Below are 5,837 nucleotides of genomic sequence, written 5' to 3' on the forward strand. Positions count from 1 at the left end.
CTCAAAAATAAATAAAATAAGGGAGGGGGGATGGGCTAAATGGGTAAGGGGCATTAAGGAATTTACTCCTGAAATCATTGTTGCACTCTATGCTAACCAATTTGGATGTAAATTAAAAAATGAATAAATTGAAAAAAAAGAAAAAAATAGATAAAATAAAATAAAATAAAATAAATAAACATTAAAAAAATTAGCCCCTTTTCCTCCATTGTCCCCTCACTCACATGTGCGGCTCCTAACCCTAGAGACCATCCCTGTTACCGGTGTCTTGTGTTTCCTTCCAGATATTCCACACATAGACAAGCCACACATGTACACATTACTCTGTGCCTTGCTTTTTTTTTACTTTATGTATCTTGGAAATCGTTTTTGTAGCTTACCCTAATGCTATTTCTTCCATCCTGCTTTCTTGATCTATGATTATTGTTTCTTGACTGCACTATCTTAGAAGTACCCAGAATGACCTGTACCAATGACAAATATTAGTTAATACTACCAAACGCCTGTCCCATTTTTAAATTAATGAGCTGGCATTGCAGCTTATAGTGGATCTCTCGTGTGTTTGATTCTCCTCAAATTGTCATCTTTCCTCCAGATAATAGCATTATCAAGGATCATTTCATCCAATTCTGTAACCTGGCAATTACCCTTACCAGATTGGTAGATAAAAATGCAAGTGCTCAGTTAAATCTGAGTTTCAGATAAATTAAAAATACTTTTTTTAGCATAAGTATGTCTCGTGTAATATTTGGGAATACTTATACCACAAAATTATTTAGTTTTTCCCTTTGAAATTCAAATTTAACCAGGCATTTTCTCTTTTATCTGGCAGATTCTACTTTCTCAGAATCTCTCAAAGTAGCACAGACTGCTATTCGAGCTCCAGAATACTCTCTCTCTCTTTCTTCCAGTTTGCTTCCCAGCTTTACAACATTTCTCAGTCTCCCTTGGAGTTGGATAGAGCCAGGTGACTATGTGTTCTAAAGGAATATAAGCAGGGCATGATACATGCTACTTCTAAGCCTGATCTATAAAATATCCCACACACATTCCTTTATCTTCTTTCTTTCTTCCTCTCAGGGGCTAAATTGGCCTTTCCAGGGATGGCCAGAGTGGCTTGGGAAGCAATGTATTCAAGATGGTTGAGACTCAGTCAGCCTGGGTCCCTGAATGACTATGTGAATCAGAGCCCTCACCAACTTGGGATCTCTGCCCCTGAATATTATTTGAAAAAAAAAAAAAAAAAAAAAAAGTTTGGTTTTGAACCACTAAGTTTTAAACTCCATTTGTTAGTGCAGTTTGCCTTACCCTAACACATGCACATATTTCAACCATTTTTCTCAAATCTAACAAGGCCTTCTACCCTGTTGTGTGCTGGGGCTGGCATGCACTGACTCATAAGAGCCAATTGTGAGCATCTCTTTTGTTTCTTACTGTTTAAGTTTACTTATTTTGAAAGAGAGAGAGGGAACACATGCACGCGTGCGTGGGATGGGGGGGAGAGGCAGAGAGACAGGGAGAGATAACATTCCAAACAGGCCTCCATGCCGCCAGAGGAGCCTGACGCGGGGCTCGATCTCAAGAACCTCAAGCTCATGACCTGAGCCAAAATCAAGAGTCACCCAGGCGCCCTGTAAGCATCTCTTTTCAAACCCTGTTCAGTAACATCACATTGGTAGCTTGAAAATAGCCATGGTGGGAATATTTATCCTGGGAAATGGGCAGATGTTACAATATCAGGTCTTCCCCCCCCCCCCACCAGCTGTTTGTTAAACATTTACCACACACCACTGCCCTTACTTCACTGTATTTCACTAGTTCAGGCACTTAACAGCTTATACTTGGCATATTTCATTATCTCCTGAACAGTTACCTTGCCTTTGTATTTACCTAAAAATCCCTTTTATATTTCCTTGATGACTTCCGGATTAGTTCGAATTCTTTAAACTTCTCACAGCCCAGTGTCTTCAAAATTTGCCTCCATTTTTAAGTGTGCAGTTCTGAGTTTTGACAAATGTATACACTTCTGTAATCACCAACACAATAAAGATGAGAACATTACTAATCCCCTGAAAAGTTCCCTTGTGCTCCTTCCTAGTAAATCCTTACTCCCAAATCCTGACCTCAGGCAACCACTGATCTCTTGTATATTGTTATATTTTCAGTTTGCTTTTTCTAGAGTTTTATATAAATGAAATATACACTATATATTCTTCAGCATACTGCTTTTGTGATTCATCCATGTTGCTGTGGGTGTCTCTTTTTAAAGAAATTTTTTAAAGTATTTATTTTGAGAGAGAATGAGCATGAGTGGGGGAGTTGCAGAGAGGGAGACACAGAGAATTCCAAGGGGTCTCTGTGCCATCAACACAGAGCCCGATGTGAGGCTCAAACTCACCAACCGTGAGATCATGACCTGAGCCAAAATCAAGAGTTGGATGCTTAACCAACTGAGTCACCCAGGTGCCCCAACTCTTTTTTTTTTTTTTTTTAATGTTTATTTATTTTTGAGAGAGAGAGAGAGAGAGAGACAGAGAGTGAGCATGAGTAGGGAAGGGGCAGAGAGAGAGGGAAGCACAGAATCCAAAGAAAGTTCCAGGTTCTGAGCTGTCAGTGCAGAGCCCGATGTGGGGCTCGAACTCTGGAACTGTGAGATCATGACCTGAGCTGAAGTTGGATGCTTAATCAACTGAGCCACCCAGGTGCCCCCTCTCTTTCTCTCTCTTTTTCTTAATGTTTATTTTTTTTATTTTTGAGAGACAAAGAGAGAGAAAGAGAGAGAGAGAGAGCACAAGTAGGGGAGGGGCAGAGAAAGAGAATCTGAATCTGAAGCAGGCTCCAAGGTATGAGCTGTTTGTTAGGGTCTGATGCAGGGCTCGAACCCACAAATTGTAAGATCATGACCTGAACTGAAGTCAGCCACTTAACTTGCTGAGCCACCCAGGTGCCCTGTTGTGTGTCTCTTTAGTTCCCCTCATGTTATTACTGGAAAGTATTCCATATATACTACAGTTTGTTTATTCACTCACCTGTTATTGGACATTTGAATTGTGTCCAGCTTTGGCTTTTAAGAATAAAGTCCTTTTGGAGCTCCTGGATGGCTCAGTTGGTTAAGTGTCCAACTCTTGGTTTCAGCTCAGGTCATGCTCTCATGGTTTGCGAGTTTGATCCCTGCATCAGGCTCTGTACTGGTAGCTTGGAGCCTACTTGGAATTCTCTCTCTCTACCCCCCCCTCCGCCTCTCCCCCGCTCACATTGTATCTGTCTCTCTCAAACAAACTTAAAAAAAAAAAAAAAAGAACCAAGTCCTTTGGACATTCATGTGCTAGTCTTTGTGTGGACTTGGATAAATGCCTAGGAGTACAGTTGCTGGATTGTGTGGTAAATGTACATTCATAAAAAAGATAAATTATTTTTCAAGTGGCTCTTACCCAGGAAGACAATCTCATTCTGAGAAGATAAATTAGAGGTTTGTTTTTAAAGTAAGGTTATTTTCTCTTTTTATGGTAATACATATATACAACCTCCCTTTAAGACATTTAATCATTCAAACAACAGAAGAACAGCCTCACTTGTGACTCCTCCTTCCCTTCCAGATAACTTTTTTTTTTTTTTTTAGTTTTTATTTATTTATTTTGAGAGAGAGTGAAAGCACAAGTTGGGGGAGGGGCAGAGGGAGAGAGAGAGAGAGAGAGAGAGAGAGAGAGGGGCAGCAAGAGAAACGGGGAGCGAGGATCCCAAGCAGGCTCCGCACTGTGAGTGCAGAGCCAGAAGTGGGGCTCCATCCCACAAACCTATGAGGTCATGACCCGAGCGGAAACCGAGTCGGATGTTTAAGTGGCTGAGCCACCCAGGTGTCCCTCTCCCAGGTAACTCTTACTCAGTTTCCTTGGAAGGAGCCTGCCCAAGGCACCTGGGCATCTGCCCAAGTGCCTGGGCCAGCAGGACAGAAGGAACAGGAGGTGCCTCAGCAGCACTGAGCAATTGGGTCCCTTTCTCAATGGCTCCTGGGCTTGCTAGCTATGAAAGGATTACTTTTCACTTTTGCAGGATAATTATAAAGAAGGACTGGTTATTAACCAGGTATGCTTTTCCCAAGAATACACAGTGTTTGAGAAACATAGGCAGATTCTTTCTTCTGGTGCTCATTTTTTAAGACCCCATTTGAACCACAGCCCTCTAGGTACTTCTTAAAAAGAAGTTTAAGTTTCTTTGTGAGTGTGCATGTGTTCCAATACATTTTATTTACAAAAATAGGCAGCAGGCCAGATTGGGCCCAAGGATTGTAATTTGCCAACCACTGCCCTCCATGACCACTGAGTAGACCTGGCTGCCTGGGGGACTATGGTCCCTTCTGCTCCTCCGTGAGATGGAAACCTCTAAGGTCTGGTGCTTTGCTGAGTTGTACGTGCGTGCAGCACAGGATACTGCGTATGGGAGTTTCTGACTAAGTGATGGCTGCAGAGGCCACCATGTAAGGGCCCCAACGGGACAGGTTGAGCCTCCTTCTTCATAAGAAACTGGTTTATTCCAGATCAGGCCCAACCCTCCCACCCGCATACACACATGGGCCCTGGGTGGGTACTGTCCTCACTGGGCACTTAAGAGCCCTTGTCCCGGGACCTGCCTACCAGCCCCTCTCTGGTGATGGCCTGGTTGTAGCTCTTCTGGGAGTCCAGCGCTTCTTCCACCCCCACCTCCAGGTTGTCTTGGGTGATGAAATGTTTTTGCCTCCTCCTGCAGCTGCAGCACTTCCTGCTCCTTGAGCTGCACGGGCCGCCTTCTTCTGCACCTGCCGCTGCTTCTGCTCAGGCCCCTCCTGCCGCAGCCTCGCCAATCGCGCAGCCCGAGCAGCAGCTGGTTCTCCGCTTGGTTCCAGGCCCTCAGGTCGCGGTGCTCAGCGGTATCCCGCAGCACCTTGCGCTCTGCCGGGACCGCGCCCGGGCCTCGTGCACCTTCTTCTGCATCTCGGAAGCGAAGCGAACTCCAGCCCGGGCGGAGACGCGCGCAAAGTCGGCGCCCTCTGGGCGCGCCCGCTTCCACACACCACCCACGGGGCCGACGGCAGCCTCTTCCCTGTCACACACACCTGAGGGCGCGCACCGTCTGGCGGGACTCAACCGGATCCACTACGGGCGGGTCGCCACGCACCCCCTTGCACTTGGCCGGCGGGTCCTGGCGGGTCTTGTGGCCGCGCATGGGCAGCAGCAGCGGGGCTCGGAGGCCCGCACAGGGGCCCCGCACCCAGGCCTCCAAGAAGCTTACGTATTGTAACATGTCTGTGCTCCAGTCATGTCTTCCCGAATATACACCCTAAGTGGAGATTTAGCAATCACCTGATCTTTTCTTAAGCTTTTTTTTTTTTTTTTTAATGTTTATTTATTCTTGAGAGAAGGGGAGAGACAGAGCATGAGCAGGGGAGGGGCAGAGCGAGAGAGCGACACAGAATCCGAAGCAGGCTCCAGGCTCTGAGCTGTCGGCACAGAGCCCAATGGGGGGCTTGAACCCACGATCTGCGAGATCATGACCTGAGCTGAAGTCAGACACTTAACCGACGAAGCCACCCAGGCGCCCCAAGCACCTGATCTTTTCAACACCTGGAAGATGTGGGTACTAGCCATTGGGCGTTCTCTTTTCAAACGGTAAGATTATCCCAATTTTATCTATTTTGGGGATGGGACCAAGACACTTTCTTAACTGTAATTCTTAGCACATTGAGTATTTGCCTTTTTCTCTGAGAAGAAACTTCAGACTGTAAATTCTTGGTTTGCATGTTACTTCTTTTCCTACAACGTGGTATGCTCAGTTTCATGGCCACTATGATTTGGGGCAGAGGG

General features: G+C 45.5%; 1 pseudogene; it reads right to left on the reverse strand.

Moving 5' to 3' along the window:
- Positions 1–4,601: 4,601 nt before the first annotated feature.
- Positions 4,602–5,277, reverse strand: LOC131508016 (small ribosomal subunit protein mS26-like; annotated as a pseudogene).
- Between the last annotated feature and the right edge of the window lie 560 nt (positions 5,278–5,837).

This window comes from Neofelis nebulosa, chromosome 3, assembly GCF_028018385.1.
Source record: "Neofelis nebulosa isolate mNeoNeb1 chromosome 3, mNeoNeb1.pri, whole genome shotgun sequence".
Lineage (NCBI taxonomy): Eukaryota > Metazoa > Chordata > Mammalia > Carnivora > Felidae > Neofelis > Neofelis nebulosa.